Source organism: Crocodylus siamensis, chromosome 10 (assembly GCF_052110815.1).
Source record: "Crocodylus siamensis isolate JL-2025a chromosome 10, ASM5211081v1, whole genome shotgun sequence".
Lineage (NCBI taxonomy): Eukaryota > Metazoa > Chordata > Crocodylia > Crocodylidae > Crocodylus > Crocodylus siamensis.
Genome location: NC_143404.1, coordinates 51,063,121 through 51,085,981, shown reverse-complemented (window position 1 = coordinate 51,085,981; position 22,861 = coordinate 51,063,121). Strand labels below are relative to the sequence as shown.

At 48.3% G+C, this 22,861-nt stretch overlaps 1 protein-coding gene across 1 annotated transcript in view; it reads left to right on the top strand.

Moving 5' to 3' along the window:
• Positions 1 to 9,067: 9,067 nt before the first annotated feature.
• The window catches only part of EPB41L1 (erythrocyte membrane protein band 4.1 like 1), a 183,482-nt gene continuing 169,688 nt past the window's right edge, over positions 9,068 to 22,861 (top strand). Inside the window, exon 1 of the mRNA XM_090020535.1 lies at positions 9,068 to 9,322. The gene's annotated coding sequence lies outside the window, so the exon portion shown is untranslated. The remainder of the gene's footprint in view (positions 9,323 to 22,861) is intronic.

Genomic DNA, 22,861 nt, shown 5'->3' with positions numbered 1-22,861 from the left:
CTGCCCCCTTACCCCTCATGCCCCTTACCCCCTGGACAAGCTGCCCCCTTACCCCTCATTACCCCTTACCCCCTGGATGAGCTGTGGCTCCGTCCCATGCGCCACTCCACCCTGGCTGGGCAGCACCTGCCTGGCCCCAGCTCCACTCCTTCCCTCACCACAGGGGCCTCGATCTGCATGCATGGGGCTTTTATTGGCCCCATTATCGGTCTCATCAGGCAAAAAAAGCTGATTTCTGATATAGTCAATTTTCTTTTTATCAGTGCCGACCCAATATCGGATCAATGTATTGGTGCACCTCTAGGGTGGGGGATGGAACTCTGCCACTGATCCCCCTCTGGATCTGCCCCAGGAACAGCCACTTTACATTTGATTCTGACTGAGAGGAAGGACTTGGCTGAGAATCTGAAGGAAGAAAGCAATTTGGGTGAAAGGGATCATGAAATGATAGGTTTTGTGATGCTAAGGAAAGGAAGGAGCAGTAGAATAAAGACCATGAACTTCAAAAAAAAAGCAAACTTCAAACAAATTCAGGATATTGGTAAGTAAGTTCCCAGGGGAAGAACTTTAAAGGAAAAAAAGAACTGGAAGCTTTTAAAAGAATATTAAAAGCACAAAGAGTCACCTGGAGGATGAATGAGGTCCACGAGGACTAGCAAAGGGCAAATACAGCACCTATCTTTAAAAAAAAGCAAAAAGAAAGAGCTAGAGAATTATAGACCACTCAGCCTATCTTCAGTGCAACGAAAATCCTAGCATAAATTATTAAACAATCAATTTGTAAGTACCTGGAGGGTAACAAGTTAATAAGAAGGAGCCAACATGGATTCACCAAGAATAAAATATGTCAGATCAATCTAATTTCCTTCTTTAACAGGCCTAGTGGATAGTGAAAGCAATAACTATGATATCTTGCCCTTAGTAAGGCTTTTGACATGACGTTCTTGTAAGCAAACTAGGGAAATATGATCTAGATGAAATTTCTCGGGTGGAACACAACTGGTTGGAAAACTGTATTTAGATAGTAGGTATCAATAGTTTGCTGTCAGACTCAGAGGACTTATCAAGGTGGGTCTCTCAAAGCTCTGTCTTGGGTCCATTACTATTCAATATATTCATCAACAACTTGGAGGATGGAGCACAGAGTACTCTTAAAGCGTGTAGATGATACCAAGCTGAGAGAGGCTGTAAGCACTTCAGAGGATAGGACTAGAATTCAAAATGGTTGTGATAAATTGCAGAAATGGCCTTCCTTTCCTTTTTTGTGTCTTTGTGACAAGATACTTGGCAGAACTTGCAGATTTGTTTAAATCTGACAGGGCCATACTGCAAGCTCTTCCACTGCTGTGTCAAGCTTGCGACCTCTGGGCTGTCAACCATGCACCTTCTTAGCACCCATACCACCTCAGCCCCCTGGAGACGTGACCTGAAATCAATGAGATAAAATTCAGTAAAGACAACTGCCAGGTACTAATGAAGGAAAAATCAACTGCACAAATACAAAATGGGAAACAACAGTCCAGGCAGCAAGTACAAGAGAAAAAGATCAGTGGTTCTAGTGAGTCACAAACTGGAAGAGTCAAAATGAGGGGCTGCTGGGAAAACCAGTGCCACTTTGGATGGATTGATAGGAATGGCATTTATGAGACACGGGAGGAAATTGCTCTTCTCTGATTTGGGCTGGTGAGGACTCAGCTGAGCTCACATGTCTAACTTTTGTTGGGCAGTTTGAAAAGGTATAGATGTAAGGCAGTTCCTTGCCACTGTCTGCCCAGTCCAGAGCTGCTCACTGATTCAGTCATCAGCACTACAGGTCAGGGTGCTCTGCAGTGGTACAATGTGACTTTGGTAGCTGGCCTGCCATCTGAATGGCAGGAGCATGTTTGGATGCATAGTGGCACAAATCCCATAATCCCAAGCACTGTGAATTAGGGCATATGCAATGCATAATGTACAAGGAAGATGAGACAAACTCTGCAGATGAGAGGTGTGGAGACAGCACCACTCTGTATGGGGTGGAGGGGACTCTAAGGGATGAGACATACAGAGAGCTTGGGGAATGAAAATCGTTCAGACAGCCACTCCCTGTGTGGGCATGGGGTCAGGGACAAGAGGGGCAGAAAAAGCCCTCTCCAGGGATGGAAGCAACTGTGCTATGATGGCAGCCCCTTTCAATACAAAGCCCACAATACAGTGCCCATGCACCATCCCAGGCCCACTCCTGAGAAGGATTTGCTTCCCCTGTTTGCCATGAGAAGGTTTTGCCCAATGACTAATGGGCAAGTCCTCTTTAAGGGACAAAGCCAACTGCACTGTCAACCAAACCAAACAGCTCTCCAGACCTTCCAGTCTTCCCCAGCCACCCAACCTCACCATCAGCCTCTTTTCTTTGTTCTCTCATTGCCTTTTCCTTCCTCACCTATCTCTCTGTCCCCCTTCTTCACATCTTCTCTATCTTTATCTCTCCCCTTCCCTACCCTCCCATTCCCTCTCTTCTATCCCTTATCCTTTCTCTACTGTACAATCACTGACTCTTTTCCTCAGTCCCTTCCCCCATTTGTGCAGCAGTGAGACATTTCCATTTGAATTGCTTTTCTGACTCCCATTAGGAAACAAGTCCAACAGGCCACTGTGTCCTCAACCTGGCCCTGCATTCATTAGCATCCGATGAGCTGAGCGGCACTGGCTGTTCCCATAAACCCACTCAGTATGCATGATGGCACAGGCCCCCAGGGGCCCCTCACTGCCACTGGCTGGCATTTGTTGTAATGACAGTGCACCGCTCCTGAGTTCCGTCCTCAGAGAGGAAGCGAGAGCTGCTCTGGGCTTGGAGACAGAGATTGGAGGCTTCCTGTTTGGGAACATTGTGCCCCGTAGTTCCTGGTTTCTCAGTAATGCACTTTAAAGGGTATTAAGCACTGGTGCTTGGTGCCAGGTCACAGCCCTGCAGACTGACACCCCTTTTTCATTCTCCACACTGGCAGTATTCAGGCAAACTGTGCCACCTCCTTCTCCCCACACCCTATCTTGCTTCACATGCTGCTCTGCCAATATATTTCAACTTGGGCAGGCAGGGGCTTCTCAGAGGAAGGATTGCCCAGTGGTTAGGCCCAGGACTCACCCCAGGACTGAAAAGACCAGGCTTCAATTCCCTTCTCTGTCACTTGCTTTCCCTGTGACCTTGCTCACTCTGTTTCTCTGTGCCACAATTACTTTTCTGCTCAGAGGAGAGCCTTGTAAGGAAAAAAGTCTTAAACCAGGAGTGTCAAGCTTGATTCCTGTGGGCCAGATCTAGCCTGTGGGGGGCTCCCACAGGAGCCAGGGGTGAAGCAAGCAAGGTATTCCTGAATTCCTAGGTAGGAAGTACCAACAGAGATGCATGTTAGTGGTAGGGGCTGAGTAATAGCTACCTTAACCCCTGTGCTGCCTGTCACCCTGTCATCACATCCAGAACACAAGGAGTGGTGAGTTCAACACCCCTGCCTTAAATAGTGTGAGATGTTTCCTCAGTTTCCATGCTATATATAATAAATACATTATACATATTTTAGTCCTCTAAAGTATTCAGTCTCCTTGGTCCATCCAGTTCTTGAGCTCCATGCTGAGCCTGAGTCCAAGGTCCCAGGTTGGCCTGTGGTCTGTGCTGCTGATGACTGCCCACCCTTCAGATCAGTTTTTGGCTGTACTGACATTTACCTCCTGATGATTGAGGTTAGATGGTCTTTCAGCAGATTCTATGATTGCATATTAGTGTAAGTCTCCTGCCCTGCAGCCTGGATCAGCTCTGTAAAACATAAGTAGGCTCCTGCCCTGCAACCCCTGTTCACTGTGCCTGACCCAATTACAACTAATCAAGGCCAGCTGACCCTCAGCTCCTTTCTTCTGGTTCTGGGCAGGGGCAATACGTAGGGGGTGCACACAGGTGCACGTGCACCTCCTGTGCGTGGCAGTGCACCCCTGGCAGAAAGGCACTGCTGGCACCGTCTACGGGTGGTCTATGATCACTCCTGGCCACCACTGGTGGCAGCGCCCATAGGTGGTTGCTGACCCATGTTCGGGCTTGCCATCCCCACCCTCACCCTCACCCCACCACTGCTGACAGTGCTACTGGCATCTGCAGGAGCTCCCCACTCACTGCCGCCAGGCTCCTGCGCCTGCCACCACCGGCGCAGTCGTGCACCCCCAGCTGCCAGGGGCATGCGCCATTCATGGTTCTGGGGCTGCTTTCAAGGAACTCCTCCAGCACTTGAACTTTGTTGCTCAGTCTACTAGTCTCTAGTTGTCAAGATGTTCTAGCAACATCTCTCGCTTTCCTGGTTCCTGACCTTGCTTTTGGCTTGTTCCTCGCTTTTGGCTTTGGATTTCCCTGCAGATCTGTTTCCTGGCTCCTGACCCTGGTTTGGCTTTGTTCTTGGACCTCACCCCATGGATTGTCCCTTGGATTTGGTAACCAGCTTCTGATTCCTGGATCCTGACCTTGGCTTGGCATTCGGCTCCAGACTTGTGGTTTCTGACCCCTGTAATCCCCAGTCCCACACCTGGCCCTATCCATTAGGGCAGGTGGCCTGATAGACCATAACAATTAGAGGGCTAGAAGCAAGCCCTAAGTTTATTTCCTATGACAGAAACTCAGCTGATGCCAGCTGCCTGCCTGAATGTACCAAGCTGTTACTGAGAGAAGACCCCAGCACGGCATATTCTTGATGTGGAGATCCAGCTCCAGAATTCCCATCCCACAGCAGTCTAGCAAAACTCCAGCTCCTTTGCCCAAGGCTCACTTCTTCTCCCAAGCTTTCCCTCATGGCTGGTGGCTCAGTGGGGGGAGTTTCGTTTGCAACATACAGGAAGGGATTTTGCTGGCTTTTGCTCACTTGTGAATGTAGTAATGAATCATGTGATGGCTGGATGCAAGCCTGCCCATGGGCAGTGTCCAAACTAACACATACACAATCCTCCTGTTCCACTGGATGGTTAGTCAGTCACTTAGAAGTGGGCTCTGTACCCAGGTGGCATAAGTAAGGTGGAGCAATCAGGGCAGCTGCCTCAGGCATTGACTTGTGGGCTTGATGGTAGGGAGGGGCAGGAAAAAACCAGCTGCTTCCACAGTTCTGCCAGCAGTGGCAACAGCAACAGGAAGTCACTCATGCCTCTGTCTGTGGCAGCTGCCCCGGGTGCCTAGCCATGTTATTATGTGTGTCGGCTAGGGACAGACATTCAAAAAGCCTGAGCCTGAATTGATCCAATTTTTGCAGGTTAGTCTAACCTGGCTAGGCTGAATCACTTTGTAACTGTACAGATATCCCAGACATGCAGGCACATACCTGCAGTGGCTCAGGCTAGAAGCCGGGGATGCGCTACAGCAGCTCTCCCTTCACTTTAACAGCACTGAGTTGAGGGGGATGTGAGGGGATCCCCTGCTCCTTGAATGATAACATTTATCAGTTCTGTTATCAGCATTTATCACCCCATCAGAAAACAAACAGCCTCTCTCATTAGTTCAAACTCTTCTTAAAGAAAGAGGGACATTACCAGCTGAGCTTTGATTAGCTCCAAAAAGCCCTAACCTGACACTGTCGTCTGCCACAGCAGGGACCCTAGCCCGCATGTGGTCTGCTAGCTAATGCTGCATGTCTGTGTAAGGCAGAGGGGACCAGGGGTCCCTGCTCTGCAGGGAGTGGGGAGGGGAAGGGGAAAGCAGGCAGACTTGCTGTGTCTGCAAGTCTCTACTGAAACTTTAGCCAGCGAGCAGAGGGGAGGGGCCAGCCCTGCAGTGCAGGTAAGAGCCCCACCCAGCCCAGAGAGCATGCTGGGATGCTGGGGGAGTCTGATTTAGCTTAAACCAGCAAGGGGTCTGGGACAGACATTGCATAAACTGCTTTGACCCAAATCAGTTAAATCTGATACTGCATTCAACCAGGTTTATCTCAAACCAGTTTCAGCTATTTTCAAACTGGTTTATGTGCACTGAACATCTGTTCTGTTACAGGTTTAAACCAGTTTCTGATCACTTAAACTGGTTTATGTGTAATGTCTCTCCCTAGCCTGTACCCAACCACTAACTCCAGTTCCCTACCCTTCCTAGAGCTTTTTGACACCCAGTCCCATCCCCACATAAAGGGATGAAAAAGACTTAGAGGGCTAATATGAATAAGAAATCCATTTGTAATGAGTTTCCTTATCAACTGTAGGATCCTAGCGGATCTTGAGACCAATACATCTGGAAGGGTTGAAGAACTCCAGCTTGACTAGCCTAACCAGTTCAAGTGGATTGCCTCAGCATTTGACTTAGTTTATGAGCACCCCACTGAAGTTTTTCAGGCCCCTTCCATATTTATGCATATGTTTTTATACTGTCCTCTATCCCTTGTAGGGGGTGATTCTTCCCTGCACTAGTGCAGAGCTTGTTCTTTGCACAGTTCTAAACCAAGAGCAGCCCTATTTGGTTCTTGTTCGGCTGGGAGAAGTAGACTTTATACATCCTTTAGAAATACACAGAATTACAGATTTTGACAGTGACTAGGGTCAAAAAGAGATAACTGTGTGTTCTTTTCTGTGCACATCATCTTCCACTGGAACATCGTGTTGAGGCTCTTTTGCTTGTTCTGAAACAAAATATTTTAGAGTATTTCATTCAATCAAAAAAATCAAGTTTCATCTTGGTTCAGGGCAATGACGTTTCAAAATGTCAGAATTTTCTCTGGCATGGAGGTCATCTCTACTGACTACTAACAACCCTTAATGGATACTAACAAACCTGGACATAGTAAAGTAGCCGAAGTGGAAATGGCCAATGTAGACTAGAACAGCCCAACTCTCTAGGTACATGCCATGGGCCATAGAGCCTGTACTGATATATTTACATTGGTCTTTGTACCTCCTGTAGCCACACACACCTATGCCCATACCCTGGAGGTCAGAGACACTGCTGAACTCAGAACCCTAGTTGTACATCCCTGTGTGAATAGTTGAGTCATATCAGCTCACAAGTCTTCATGAAACAATGAAAACACCTCATCCCTTCTGACACACTCAAAATCCTCCCTAACACTGAGCCTGTCAAAGCACCTTCCATATATCCCTCCTGGTTGTGACTTTCAGGGCTGTACCTAGTTAACCTCCATCTGCGACAGACTACCAGGGCAGTATACCCACAGGAGCACTCTCAGCCAGAGGAGAGGCGCTGATGGATTTGCAAACATCTGGCTTGCATTAAAAACAGGGAGGCTGCCAAAGCTGCCAGTCTGCTCAGGCAGCTTGGAGTCTGTATGGAGGAGTTTCCATTCAGTCTGTCTGCAGTACTTCTCCTTCTGAAATCCTTCCCTCCCAGCCTTCTTCTAGGGGGCTGTGAAGACATAAGCTGCCTTCTAGGAATTTTTATCTGTAATATTATTATGTGTCTTGATCAGTGCCTCAGTCCTAGGCTGGAATCCCATTGTACCAGGTGCTGCACAAATAGAGAGTAGAAGTGTGATGATAAGGCATCCCTTGTAGTACTCCTGCCATAACTGCTGGCCCTGCCTTGGCCCCTCCTAGCCAAGCTAATGTCTCTAGGGATGCCCACCTGCTCCCCTTATATCACCTCTTCCTGCTATGCAGATGACAACAGGCATTTGCTGCTCTTATTCAGAAATATTAACAATCCAGGCAGTGCTGATGGAGCTTCATAAATAAGCATAATTCCCCTGCCTTCTATCCCACACTCCCTGGTGGAAGAAAATTTTGAGTGTTTTATCTCAGAATTTCCCTCACCCTCATTCCTCAGTTGCATCTGAATGATCCAATACCCAGCCCTAGCACAGTCCTTTCCTCTTTTTCAGAGCATCTCCGAAGACACTGCCCTTCCTCCGCAAGCCGCTGACCTGGGAACTGCTATAGGAACACATGTTGCTTGACAGGTCTATTTCCAATTCCTCTGCCCTTTGGTGCTGCTCCAGTGTTTGTTCTTTCCAGCAGGCATTCATTTAACTACCTAGTGAAAGAGTCTGCCTATCTCAACAGTCTTGTTTCAATGTGGGATTTCTTGAATCAGCATCACTACCCCACCACAGTTGCATTAGAAGAAAGAAGCCAGTACATAGGTGTGAAGTCTTGTACTCTAGACAAGCCATAATATGCAACATGTTTTTTCTGCCTGCAACAGCCTCAGTGCAGTGAGCACAGGAGCCTGCCAAGCCAAACATCCCAGTGGCCCAGCACACGAGGCAATTAGGACCACTTCTTCTAATGAGGCTCCTCTCCATGCTTGTGACTCCCCATGGGGAATAGCCCTGTGTATTATAAATGGATTTGCCTGCACCAGTTAAAGCAACCCAGCTGTGAGTATGTTTATTGGAAGCTGTGGGGTTTGATTGCTGAAGACAAATAGATTATCCAAGGATGGCAGAGCTGCTTTTTCTCTTCCTCTTGATATAGGTCTCAGCCCTAAATTGTTGCAAGGCTCAGTGCTAAATCCTAGCCCAACAGGAAGAGCAGCTGCCCTGGGGGGGTCAGTGTATCCTGTCTGGATTTTTCTGTATGCCCTGCATCCCTGGGGAAGGAGACATTCCAGTTCCCGGACGAAGCCTAAATCCCTTGGTTACTTTTCTAATGCTGCTGCCATGACTGGGCTGCGTCATCACTCTGTGACCACAAGGCCCAGGAGCCTGGCTCTGACATCATTCCAGGAGAGACTGGGAAGGTTGTATAAAAGCAATAGGAGTCACAAGGCCTTTGTGTGCATATTGGGGGTGGCGACAGTGTAGGTGAACACAGCTGCTAGCTTCTCCCCGCACCCACTGCTGTCTCCTCGCTCAGCTCATTTGGGTGCTCAGCCTTGCATGGCTCTGAAGCTCACCCTTATAATCTATCGGTCCTCCCTGCCTAATTAAGATTTATTATCTCCCCAGCATGACACACACACACACACACACACAAATAGCTTCCAGTCTCACAGTACTCTTTCCTCCCTACTCATGTATATTAATCATTAACTTTCAGGAGTTTTCTCCTGGTAAACAGGGTGTCATGTGACTTTTCCTTTACCTTCTCAATGCCTTGTTAGGCCCACCTGTTTTCAATCGACTTTTCCTGGCAACAGTGTGGAAACTGTGTCAACTTTGCAGATGTGTTCGGGCAGTTGGAGGCTGAGTAGAAGCCAGATAACACTATGCTGAGAGTGTCAGAGTTCATGTCGTAAGTCTGAACAAGGACTGTGTGCTCCACCGTTACAGAGAGAAGCCTGTGCAGATGCAGATGGTTGTCTCTTCTTCACACCCTATGATTGCCAATCTACTGCTGTGGTTCTTTTCCTGTGGTACAAGTCTTAAATACAGAAGCAATGTGGGTAAGTGGCTAATGCATTGTACTGGAGCTCAGGAAAACTGGGTTGTATCCCTAGATGTCACTGCCCTGCTGAGCAAGTTGCTTCATAATAAAAGAGAGCTGTAGTGGGTGCCCTAACCTCAGTATGTAGGTGTATACAGAAGTATCCTTGCAGCCCTGTTAAGAGTCTTTTTAAGAATGTGTAACTGGTTCACATCCAGTTCTGCCCCTGGGTTTATAAAGGTAGTAAGCCAGTTCAGGCATGGCTGTCAGAGTAAAGAGCTCCCTGGTCTGGCCTGGTGAAGAAAACTGGGAGTGATGGGGGTAGTACTGGACAGTACACAGTGGGAGATGAGGAAAGGCTGGTGAAGGCAACTGCTGACTGGAGACTGTGGCTGGGCGGTCTAAAGATGTTGGTATGATGTGGCTGTGAGTCCCAAGATAGGGACAGAGCTGGAGATGCACTTACAAAGTGTTTGGGGTAGCGCAGTGCTCAGCTGTGAGAGGATCATGACTTAGATGACAATCTTCACAGCTATTGAAGTTTCTGGACTGGGACATGGTGGTGTGAGGTGGGCCTGATCTGAAATGGTGGACACTGATGTTGCTAACTAATGGGCTGTATGAGGTGAAGTAGTGCGTGCCCCAGTAACATCCACTACAAGAGGAGAATTGAGGGTTATGTCCAGGGAAAGGGGATGGGCACATGAGAGCACCCCACTCCTGTCCTGACAAGGTGTCCATCTCCTTTGTAAAGTGCTTTGAGCTCTGCTGACTAGAAGAGCTAGAAATGGTTATTATTACTGATTCCTCCTCAGTGCAGGACACTGAGGCTGTGAGCAAAAATCTTTCTCTGGCAACATGGAGTGGGTCTACCTCACAAGTGATCTTTAAGGGTTTCAAATAGTGACTGATGCCCTAAGCTCCTGCACTCTATGCGTCACCTCCCGGTTGGCCCTAGTGCATTACTGTTGCCCATTTTCCATTCATGAATGGAAAGTCTAACTGTCGACACTGTGAGGACTGCATAGAAGTCAAGGCAGCTTCATATGGTTTCCAGGATGTGCTGGTAAGGGGTGGCTTTGTGGTCCAGGGGGCAGCGTGCATCCTTGCGAGACTTGGGTTCTTGTTCAGGCTTTCCTGTGTGATATTGAAAACTCTCCCCCTGTGCTTTTTTTCCTGTCTGCAAAATGAGGATGATATCTCCTTGTATTGAAAACCTTAAATGTCTGAAATGAGTTCTACAAATCCATGTGAGCATGTGGGACCCTGGAAAATTACAGCTGGGTAGTTCCCTTTTCTTTTCTGACTTCTAAATTTGTGTGTGTGTGTGAGATAAACCTGAGCCCCATGCTCTTTCCAGATGCCACTAGAAGAGCATCTCTTCCATCTGCATCTCTTAAGGTATCTAAAGAGATAAATCCCTTAGCTGTGTCATGAATGGTGCATTAATTTATCAAAAGAGAGAGTTTTGGCAGCATTGTTTGCTTTTCACTATATGCTGTTAAAACACCCTTGGTATTTATTGCCACTTGTACTACTATATAAATAGACCAATAATCATTTTCCCTTTGTTCAAGAGCTCCTCATCCATTCAGCCAAGGAGGTGAATAATTTTTTTTGACAGGTATGTTAAAATATCAATAGATTTCCATTCTCCTCACCATTAAGAGAAAGCAAGCTGGTGAAAAGGTTTTGCGCTTGGGTTGGTAAATTTTCATGGCAATTTAGCAAGGCTGGTTTAAAGCCATTTTCTAGACCAATTTCCGTTCCTTTGCACTGACATGAAGCTGCAGTGTTTGGTTGTAGGGAGATATTTACTTGTTAGACAAAGCTTTGCAAAGTAATAAAATCAAACAAAGAAACACCACTGTTGGGTTTTGTTGTTTTTAAAAAAACAAAAACAAACCTTAATTTTGGGCCTAACTTCTTTCTGTAATAGAAATAGTCTCGTATGACTTGGAAACATCCCACAAGCTACAGATTTAGCCTTGGTAGACGCACAAGATTGCATAGCTATATGGCTAACAACAGCAACAGAAGGGTTAATAAAAACATACATTTTGGCAGACATATTAAATCTCATACTTCAGGTCTTAAATTGATATGGGGCAGATTATCCCACAACTGCCTGACACAGAATATCTTGCCTCTTCTAAGGCATCAGATTCTGGTCATTGTAGAAGCCAAGACACTGGGCTAGATGGACCTGCCAGACCAGATCAGCTCTACAGCTCAAGTTCCAGAAGGACTGTTTTCTGTGTTTCTTATTTTGATAAGTATTTATGGATTAAGCCAGCTCCCAAGTTCTAAACTTAGCACTTGATCCCAAAGATCATTTGCTACAGTGGGATCAACTAGGCCATAATAACACTCACGTCCAAGCACGGTTATTACATGCAGATTTGGACCGCCTTACCATGTATAGCACAGTATATAAACAGTAATAGCATAAATTGTACAAAGTAACAGTATGTGTGGTACAGTGACAGTGTAATTGTAGCTGTTGTACATGAGTTTGCATTTCAGAGGGACGGAGAGAGATTCTGCCTGCTTATTTTTGTGCAGTTTTTCCTGTGCATTCCCCAGAGAAGTGGTGAGAGCTTTCTAGTATGCTGACAGCACAGTCCTTGACATTAACATGGCTTGCAGGCTGTTTTCCATATCACCCACCATTAACCTTTCTTCTCTGCCCAAATAAATTAACATTTGTAGTTGGCTTGTGGAGCCTGTGAATGCACCCCATCTGCACTGACTGATGGCCCCCAAAGTAGGGGAACCAGGTGACACAGTTGAGGAGTGGGCATTTGCCTGGTTTGTTTTTTGTTTCACCTAAAAACTGGTGATTTGTCAAGGATTGCTCCATGTTACAAGTCTGAGGAGACCTTGGATTCAAACCCTAGTGCTCACAAAGATGTCTCTGGCTCTGGGCAACTGTGACTAGATTTCAGAAGCCCTTTCAGGTGACACTTCCTCCTGTGCGGTTCACACTCAGGTGAGCAGCCTGGCCATCGACGTGACTGTGTGGTAAACTGAGCTTGTTCATTGTACAGTCAGTCCTCGACTTACAATGTTTCAAGTTACAATGTTTTGCACTTACAATGTTTATAAATTGACACCCTGTTTCAACTTTATGATGTCAGTTTCGACTTTACGACGCTTGTTCCAATGTGATGCCATGCTAGCGAACAAGTTTGCTGCATCACTCATCTCCCTGGAGAACATCTGCCCAAACTTCTTTGGACGCTTTCTTTAAGAAGGTAGACAGAACTCCAGAAAACCCTGCAGCCAGGACTCCTGAGAAGACTCCAGCCAAGAGCCCTTCAAAAAGTCCAGAAAAGTCACATCAAAGAAGTCCTTCCAAATCAATATGATTGCTATTTACAGTATAAATACATTAATCTAGCTATATTACTCATCTATACTTGATCAAGTACAAAATTCTGGGGTATTTTTTAGTGAAAACAGGATATTGGGCCTTGGTTCAGGAACGAATCCCACATTTATAACATTGTTTCTGATGAGAAAACTGGTTCTGAGTTACAGTGTTTCGACTTATGACACAATTGGTTCCTGAAAACCATGTCTTAAGTCAGAGGACTGCTTGTACTCAGGTAAACTCTAATTGGTGATTTTGATTGGTGCTTATGGATTCACTTGAGCAAAGCTAGCTATGGGGTTTCTGCTGCTAGAGGCAAACAGGAAATTGCTTCCTTGACAGAAGCAGGTTTTTGAGCAAGGGACCTGGACGACGACCTGCCTGCCAGGAAATCCATGCAGCAGGTCCCTGAGGGTAGAGTCCCTTACTAGTTATTTAAAACCAAAAATAATAGAAATTATTTGTGTGCTACCAGTGGTGGGTCATTGACATAATGGTCTTGATTGTCTTTGATACAATAGATCAGGGTGTTCAGCTGGCCAGAAACCATGCCCTCCTTTCCCTCCCCCGCCTCATTGGTGATCTGGTGTCCCTCCAGATGGGGGAGGCACCAGTCACTCATGAGCTTTCATGAACCCAAGTTCACTTCATCAGATGCTGTCAGGTTTGCCAAACTATTCTGAGAGGGGGCTGTGGAACCTCTGGTAATGATGCCCTATAGGGATAGAGGAGGCCCGCTTCAAGAGTGAGGCTGCTAACCTGTAACTTAGGAACTGGCCTTAAAGGAGTTGCCCAGGTCTCACTGGAAGCATCCCATCTCACCTTAAATCAGCTTGGGCATCCAAGTGTGATCCCATTCTACTTTGAATCCTTAAATAAACATTATCACAAAAGTGGATGGTTGGGTCTTAGCCTGTGACTCCATTTTAAGGCTGGAGTTACAGAAGTAAACTTATAGAAGGCTTGTCAGGGACTCCAGAAGGATGGAATAGGATTGCACTTATGCATGTAAGTCCATTTAAACACCTAGTAAGAAGAATAAGACCTTGTCTTAACTCCTTCTGTGCTGTGGTGCCTATCTTCAAGAAAAGAAGGAAAGTAGAACCAGCTAACTACAGGCCCATCAGCCTGACTTCTATCCCAGGGAAGGTCTTAGAAAAGTTTATTAAAGAGGCCACCCTTAATGGACTGGCTGACGCCAACATCCTAAGCCAGCATGGGTTTGTTGTGGGTAGGTCTTGCTTGATCAATCTCATCTCCTTCTACGACCAGGTGACCTATCACCTGGACAAGGGAGAAGAGATTGATGTCCTATATCTTGACTTCAAAAAAGCCTTCGATCTGGTATCCCATGATCACCTCTTGGCGAAACTGGCCAATTGTGGCCTTGGGTCCACCATGATCCACTGGCTGGGAAATTGGCTCCGTGGTCAAACCCAGAGGGTAGTAATCGATGGCAGTCACTCATCATGGTGTCCTGTGACCAGTGGGGTCCCCCAAGGCTCTGTCCTTGGACCCATATTGTTCAACATCTTCATTAATGATATGGACATTGGAGTCAGGAGCAGACTGGTCAAGTTCGCTGATGACACCAAACTTTGGGGCAAAGCATCCACGCCAGAAGACAGGCCGGTGATCCAGGCTGACCTGGACAGGATCAGCAAATGGGTGGATGAGAACCTGATGGTGTTTAACACCAAAAAATGCAAGGTCTCCACCTTGGGGGGGGGGGGCAGGGGGGGGAAGCTGCAGCATCCTTATAGGCTCGGCAGTGCTACACTGGCTAGTACTATGGAAGAAAGAGACTTGGGGATCATCATTGACCACAAGATGAACATGAGCCTGCAATATGATGCTGCAGCTAATAAAGCAACCAAAATGCTGGCTTGCATCCATAGATGCTTCTCAAGCAAATCCCAGGATGTCCTTTTCCCCCTGTACTCAGCCTTGGTGAGGCCACAGCTGAAGTACCGCATCCAGTTTTGGGCTCCACAATTCAAAAAGGATGTGGAGAAGCTTGAGAGAGTCCAGAGAACAGCCACACATGTGATCAGAGGTCAGGAAAGCAGACTTTATGACGACAGGCTGACAGCCATGGGGCTCTTTAGCCTGGAAAAGCACAAGCTCAGGGATGATCTGATGGCCACCTATAAGTTTATCAGGGGTGACCACCAGGATCTGGGGGCACATTTGTTCACCAGAGTGCCCCAAGGGATTTCATAGATATCAGGGCTGGAAGGGACCTCGAGAGATCATCGAGTCCAGCCCCCTGCCCAAAGGGCAGGAAGTCAGCTGGGGTCATAGGATCCCAGCAAGATAAGCATCCAATTTACTCTTGAAGGTGTTCAATGTAGGTGCTTGAACCACCTCCGCTGGCAGACTGTTCCAGACCTTGGGGGCTCGGACAGTAAAGAAATTCTTCCTTATGTTCAGCCTGAAGCGGTCTTGCAGGAGTTTGTGACCGTTCGACCTAGTCATCCCTTGGGGCGCTCTGGTGAACAAACGTTCCCCCAGATCCTGATGACGAGGTTGAACAGTCATAAACTACTACAAGACCATTTCAGGCTGGACATAAGGAAGAATTTCTTTACTGTCCAAGCCCCCAAGGTCTGGAACAGCCTGCCACTGGAGGTGGTTCAAGTACCTACATTGAATACCTTCAAGAGCAAATTGGATGCTTATCTTCCTGGGATCCTATGACCCCAACTGACTTCCTGCCCTTCAGGTGGGGGGCTGGACTCAATGATCTTCCAAGGTCTCTTCCAGCCCTAATGTCTATGAAATCTATGAAACTGTTAAAAGGGAATGGGGATAATTGTGCTGCCATTCCTGTTGTGGGGAGGAGGATAAATAAGTGCTCAGATGAAATAAGGTACCCAAGGTACACAAGAGTAGCCAAGGACCAGAGGCAGTGTCTCCTGTGGGGAGTGTCTTGAGGTTCCTCTGAATGAAACTGCCTGAGCAAAAAAACTCACAAAAGCCTCACTAATCAACAAACACCAAGTGGTACATAACCCTGCTTTAAGAATAGATGCAAAACCTGTCAACATATCTCCTCTGCAACCACAATCAACACTACACTCCCCACAATGAAATCATCAGAATCTTTGCATCCCACACATGCCTATCATAGCATGTAGTACTCCTCACTAAGTGCCCTCATGGAAATCCTTTGGGAAAAACTAAATAATCACTGCACTCCAGCATGAACAATCACAGAAAAAAAGATAAAAGCCAGATACCCAACCACCTGTGGGAGATTTTCCCACTTTTCACAGAACAGTCACTCTATCACTGACTTCACAGTTCTTGTATTCAAGGAAAATCTGAAAAACACCTTCAGAAGACTGGTCTGGGAGCAAAAATCTGTTAACTTTACTGGACACTAAACACCATGGACTAAACATAGAGGACAATTTAATGACTTGTTATAATCTAACTCAGATGTGGGCAAAATATGGCCCGCGGGCCATATCCGGCCCACATGGCCATTCTATCCAGCCTGCGGGGCCCCTAAAAAAATTTTAAGAATTAAAATTGGTTCCTGTAAAAAATTACCGGAACCATGGGCAGTAGGACCCAGGGGAATCCTTAGCAGGCTCCTGCAACAGCAGGGTCAGCCCTGCCCTGCCCCCAGCAGGGGCTTCTGGCCTGGGACCACATGGCTGCCTGGCACAGGAAGCTCAGGTAAGGCAGGGAAGGGCAGGGCAGGAACTGGTGCAGAGCATGGGGAAAAGTGGCCTCTCCCCCACCCTGTGGCCTGCACTCCCTGCTGCAGTGGCTCACAGCTTGCTCAGGACTGTCCTGAGCAGGCACAGGCATTCCCACATGGGCTGCAAGCGGCTGCAGCACAGGGTGCTGGTCATGGGGCAGGCAAGGGACCGCTTTTCCCCTGCACTCAGCACCAGTTTTTAACCCGGCCCCACGCTGGTTCCGGGTTCGCCTGTTGGGGCTGTGCCACGGCTGCAGCAGCTGCAGCCCCCCTGCTTGCCACACTGGGCAGTGGTTTCTGCTGCTGCCCATCTGGAGCTTGCGCCATGGTAGGCTGCGTTGAGGCTGCCACCGCCGCCTCTGTGCTGCCCAGCATGTGAGCTCCAGGCAGGCAGCAGCAGCAAACACTGTCTGGCACAGGAAGCAGGGGGACCACAGCTGCTGCTGGTGCAGCACAGCCCCAACGGGTGAGCCCAGAGCCGGTGCAGGGCCCAGGCTGGCAGTGGGGGCAGGTTACAAGCTGGTGTTGAGCATCGGGGTGGGGGAAGCGGCCCCACCCCGTGCCTGGCACCCCATGCTGCAGCTGCTTGCAGCCCACATGGGGCTGCCTGTGCCTGCTCAGAACAGCCCTGCACAGGCTGCAAATGGCTGCAGCAGGGAGCATGGGCCACGGGGCAGGCGAGGAGCCACTTTTCCCTGTGCTCCACACCAGCTCCTTCCCTGCTGGCGAGCAGGGGGTCAGGACTGTGCACTGCCCCCAGCCTGTACCATGGGGCTGAGGGGCACTGGAAGTGAGTGGGGACGGGAGCAAGGGACCCGCACCGGTGTCCCAGGGCCAGCACCAGCAGGGCCAGTGCAGGGCAGCAGGCATACAGGGTCCCAGCCAGCAGGGGCTCCATGGAGCCAGGCCAGCTCCCCCCGTCGCTGCTGGTGCAGCCCAGCTTGGCTCCGCAGACCCCTGCCAGCCTGCGTCCTGCTCTGAGCCCACTGGTGCTGGCCCTGAGTCATTGTTCCCAAAACATTGGGACATTGTTCCCAAGATGGTGACCAGGGGGCGGGGCACGGCACCTGTCAAGGCCCCGCGGGCCGCCACCCATGCGGCCCTCGACAGCTAGCCAAAACTGGGTAAGCGGCCCTCCGCCCAAAATAATTGCCTGCCCCTGATCTAACTGGTGTCACTTCTAACCCCTAAGTACTCCACAGGTAATAAAGATCCTTTCCCCCCTTCTGAATAGTCTTGTTCTTTCACATAGTTTGAATAGCTATTCAGTTAAACTTCTCTTGCTTTGAAGCTACTTCTGATAACTTCTTTGCTCCTGTTTTACAGCCCTTTTCTACTCACTGCCTGTTTTATTTTGCCTAATGGCTTGTGTTAACTCCATGTCTTATCTGATATCTAGCTTAGGCTGTACTTACTCAGACCTGAAAAAAGGCACTTGTGCTTGAAAGCTTGTCTAACAGTTCTCCCAACTATGCAGTTGGTCCAATAGAAGATACTAAAAAAACCCTTGCTTCTGAGCAAAAGAACATACAGTTTTTTTTAACTCACGGGCTGTAATGGACTTGTATGGCTGGTACAGGCCCCTACAGGGGGTGAAGGGTCCTTTTGTATAAGTAATAGGAACTGCTAGGACTTCTGGTCCATGAGGGGACATTTTTATGAAGGCTTTCATTGTGGGTAGCTCAGTACCAAGTTCATGACTGAGCCCTGAATCCTTACAATGTGCAATAAAGAGTTCATCATGCTGGGCACGGAGTTCCTTTGACAACAATTCTCCACTACTCTGAGTTGGCTCTGCCAAAAACACAAACCTCTCACAAGGTTATGCCTATTAATCCTAATGAAAAACTGACCCCTCCTCATAGTCCCAACCTTCCACTCCAACCTCTTCCTGAGTCCAGCTCCCAGTCCAGCTGCCCTTCTAGTCTCTTGTCCTTGCCTCCATTCCAAACCTGCTTCCTTTCGCCCCTGGTTTTTGGCCCCATCACCTTGACTATCCCTTTCTAAAATAAGTTAAGTATGCTCTCTTCACTCTGTGAGCAAGGTGGTGGTCTCCCTTACCACTCTTTTGCTCTGCTCAGGTATATGTGCGGAGATCCTGCTTACATGTGTCCTCCAGAACTCTCGACATTTGTATGTACTTTTAGGGCATTTGTTCCTGGGGCCTGATCCTGACTATTTGGGAGCAACACTAATTGATACCCAATACAGCTGGCCTGAAGCCTGCTTTTGATCCCTCCTGAGTGAGCTCCCAGCTTCTGTGTTTCCATTAGAGGAAGAGAGCATGCAGGGGACACAGGGAGGAGGACTGCAGCAGTGGCACCTGACTAAAGAGCAGACAGAATTAAATGTCTTTGCCTGCTTTTCATTTCTGGCTCAGAACATTCATGGTGCAATTGCATTAAAGCCTTCTCCTCTTCCACGAGTGAGCTCTGGAGGGAGGGCTTTGTGTGACAGCAGGAAGCCTATTCAACCTCACGACCTTCTGTCACCTCCTTCCTTGCCTTTATTAACACCCTGCTGGGAATGAGTTTCCAGAGCACATCTGCACATGGCTGCAAGTCTGCGCTCTTAATGACTAGACCTATTTCTAGCCAGGGAGAAAGGGTACTTTAATGAGGGGCTGAAAGTTACAGGAGACAAAGAGTTACTCAAATGCTGCTGATAGGCAGCAATTTTTTTGGAAAATTAATCCCAGATTGCAAGTGGGCTCTTTCTCCAAGGGCAGGGATCAGAAACATCACAGAGCTAGGAGCCAAGTCCTGCACCAGCTGACAATTGGGTTTCTTCTGTGACCAACCCCCTTCTTTCCCTCATTGCCCTCCACCTACCTCTGTAAGCCCCTCTGAGAATATGGCAAAAATATGCAGAGCTGTTGCTTCAGCCTTATTAGTCTTCCCAGCCCAATACAAAAGATGCCTGGAATATTTATAAGGAAAGAAACTGGGCCTGGCTTGGTGCCCAGAGCACTGGCTGGCACTGCTTCATGTCTGCCCCACTGTATGCTATCTATCTTGTTACTAGCATGGCTTCTGGTGCTCTAGCTTCCTCCAACGTCATTGATCTCTCAGCAGGTGCCTATGCCACATCCATACCCATGTGTGTAAGTAATTAATTAATTTAACTTCACAGAATACCCGTGTGGTGTGGCAGTATCATCCTCATTTTGCAGGTAATGATTGACATACCAGAACTAGGGCTAGATTTCAAAACAGATCAGAATCCAAAATTAGGACTAGATTCTCAAGATCACATCTTCCAATTAGGTACCAATGCAAGAGAGGCAGGAGAAAATGTTTGGATGCTGGGGGCTGAGCTGCTGGGAAAATCTAGTCCCATGTAAGTCATAGAGGCATCTGAGGTAAAGCTGGGAACTGAACCACTTAGGGGCTTGGGTGCAATAACATTCAATTCCAGTGCCTTGGAAAAGCCTTGCCTGTCATCCTGCCCAGGCTTGGAGCTAGAAGTCAACTGCAGGGATAGGGCACAGTGTGACTCTTCATTAGCTTGCTGTCAAGGAGGTGCATTTCCAGTATCCTGGCAACCCCAGCAGGGCAGCAACATTACAGAATATCTCATTTTAAGCAAAACACCTGGGCTAGATCCTGTGCCTCTCCATGAGCTTCCTGTTCAGTATTGCACATCCCAGCTCTTACAGGCATTGACAGGAGTAGAGGGTGCACACCACTTGGCCAGATCAGGTCTTTTATTTTCCAAATGCAATTCACAGTTCTGTGTGTGATGAGACATAATGATGAGGGATCCTCCTTCCAGGAGCTGCCAAGACCCCTGGGCTGAGCAAATTGGCTGCTGAATTCTTTTAAGTTCTCTGTGTTGATAATAAACCCATCCAGCAGCCCCTCCTTCACAAAGATCAGGACAGTGCTGCGCTGTCTGCCTTTCTTGCGGCCTTGGCTGTCCGCCTTGGGGAGATGTCATATGAGATGCTGCTTTGATGGGCGTAATGAGTCCAGGGAGAAAGGAGTAGGAGGAGGAAGTTAAGAACAAAAAAGGATTTGTTTCTGCAGCTCCAACATCTTCAGTGAATGTTTATGCTGACTTGGCACCCCAGGTCTCAGACTAGTGTTCCAGAGGAGAAAGACCCTCCTCTGAGTGCTCCTAGTGCATAAGGGAAGGGGTGTACAGACCCTGCATATCAGGGAGGAGACCCTGCATATCAGCTTGCTGTCCTTGAGCAGAGAACCTGATCTCCCTCTGGTGACTCCCCTTTGCAGAGATTGAGAAGGAATCCAGTTTGACAAGTGAAGCTCTGGACATTGATAATAAGGGAACACTGTGGAATTACTTCCTCCTGGAGCTTTGGATAAATCAGGGACCCTGACCCCTTTTCCTTCCTGAACTCTGCCCAGTTCAGTCCAGTTCTCTGATAGCTTCTTGTAATGCCTTAGAAGTGGCAGTGACTGCTGCCATGCTGTGCTGCTGCTGTCCTGGGAAAATGGTGACGGTCAAATCTCAGCCTGCTTACAACCAGAACCTTGGACTGGATCCAGATCCCATGGAGTTTGGCTGGCCCCTGCCCCTCCAGAGGGGAGCTGGCTGCTGTGCATAGGTTGAGCCCTAGATTCCTATAATGTTGGGTAGGGGTAAATCCCAGACCAGCCTTCCCCGATAGACCTGCAAGACAAAGGCAAGTCTCTTGATGGAGCAGAATGGCAAAGCACTCTCTGCTGTATGTCTGAGCTCAAATAGAAGTGGTTCTGAGCTCAAATAAGAGGGGAGAGGGATTGCTCATGGATGATTCTTGTGGCCCAGGGAGATAATTCCTGACTGGATTTCTGTGGCAGTTTCAAATTAATTCAGTCTGGCTTCTGGCTTGCTCCCCAAGCTGCTCCTTCAAGATCCTGCATAGCTATAATCGGCAGTTAAGACGGCAGGCCTATCACTAGGGGTTTAGCAGCTAATCCCCTTGGGCCCGGCAGAAGAGCCCACTTTAATCTAGCTATATTGGCTCAGGCTTTTCTTATTAACTTCCCTTGTGCTGCTTGCTAGCATCTGCCAACAGCCAAACCAATGGCAAAGGGCTCTCCTTTCCAAGGAGAGTGCAGTCACAGACTGGGGAAGGGGAAGAGACCTGGCCCAGGGTATCCATGAGGTTCTGGGCCAGCAGGGCCTCCTCCAAGTCCAAGGACAGCATTTGGGGCAGTCTTAAGAGGCCGAGTCCTTGGCTGTGTTCAGTTTTGGTAGGATCTTTCCAGATGCAGGCCCCATGTTGTACAGCTAAAATAACCGGTCATGGTTGGGCTGAGATGCATCAGCTGTGGGGGAGTGCAAGAACTTAGGCGTGGAAAAAGGGGACTTTTATAACTAAGGACCTACTGAGATTGTGATTTTGTGAACTCCACAAAATCCATCAGGAAAAAAGAAGAAACCTCACTGAAAATAAAGTGCCAGCTGTCCTCAGGGTGCTGCGACAGCCCACCAGGGCAGAGAAGGGGACTGCTGGCTTGAAGGGCTGCTGGCAAGGTGGCGGCCACCCCCACATCTCACTGCTGATTGGCTGTCATTTGGCCCCACCCTTCTCCAATTGGCAGTGAGGGGTGGGGCCACATGATGGCCAACCCTTACAGCCAATCAGCAGTGAGGAATGGGGCCCGCCAGGACCTCTTGGCCAATCAGAGGCATGAGGTAGCGTGCTATATTCTGCCCATGAAATGGCTGTAGGGCCTGTGATTTTTGCGGGCAGCCATAGCAAATTCAGTGGGTCCCTATTTATAACTGGAAGGAGAGCTGATCCTGATGGGTGATGTTTTAGAGGCAGATAATTTAGCTTGCATTCCCTCTGCCCTTTCTGCATGTGGTGGGCCAGGACTTGGGCTCTTGGTGCAGTAATTACTACCCTATGGAAGAGGCAATGTATGGTGAAACAGGAGAGCGTGAGAGCACAAGAACGACCCCCAAGTCAAAGTCTTTTGACACAAAATCTCCAAACAAAGAGGTCAGATCAGATTTGAATGATATGTGCCAGCACCTACTTGCATTTGAGGAAGTCAAGTGGATTTCTGGCTGAAGCATGGGATGTAATAGCAGTACAATCTCCAGCTGTCAAGATAAGGATAGATGCATCTGTGCATGGATAGATAGCATCTCCCTGCTGAGGAAGACTATACCAAGGGTGAGCAAAATATGGGCTACAGGCCAGATCCAGCCCACTAGGCCATTCTATTCAGCCCATAGAGCCCCTAAAAATTTAGAAAATATTTATCTGCTCCTGGCTGCCTGTCAGAGATGACAGAAGTCAGGGGCAGTAGGACCCAGGGGGAGTCAGCAGCAGGATGCAGCAGGCCAGCCCCAGCCCACCCCACCCCCAGCCACTTCCCTGCCTTCCTGTTCCCTCACCATGTGGTTCCCAGTTGCATTGCCAAACTGTGGGAACACAGCGCCCACGCCAGTACTCGAGTGTGTGTGTGTGTGTGTGTGTGTGTGTGTGTGTGTGTGTGTGTGTGTGTGTG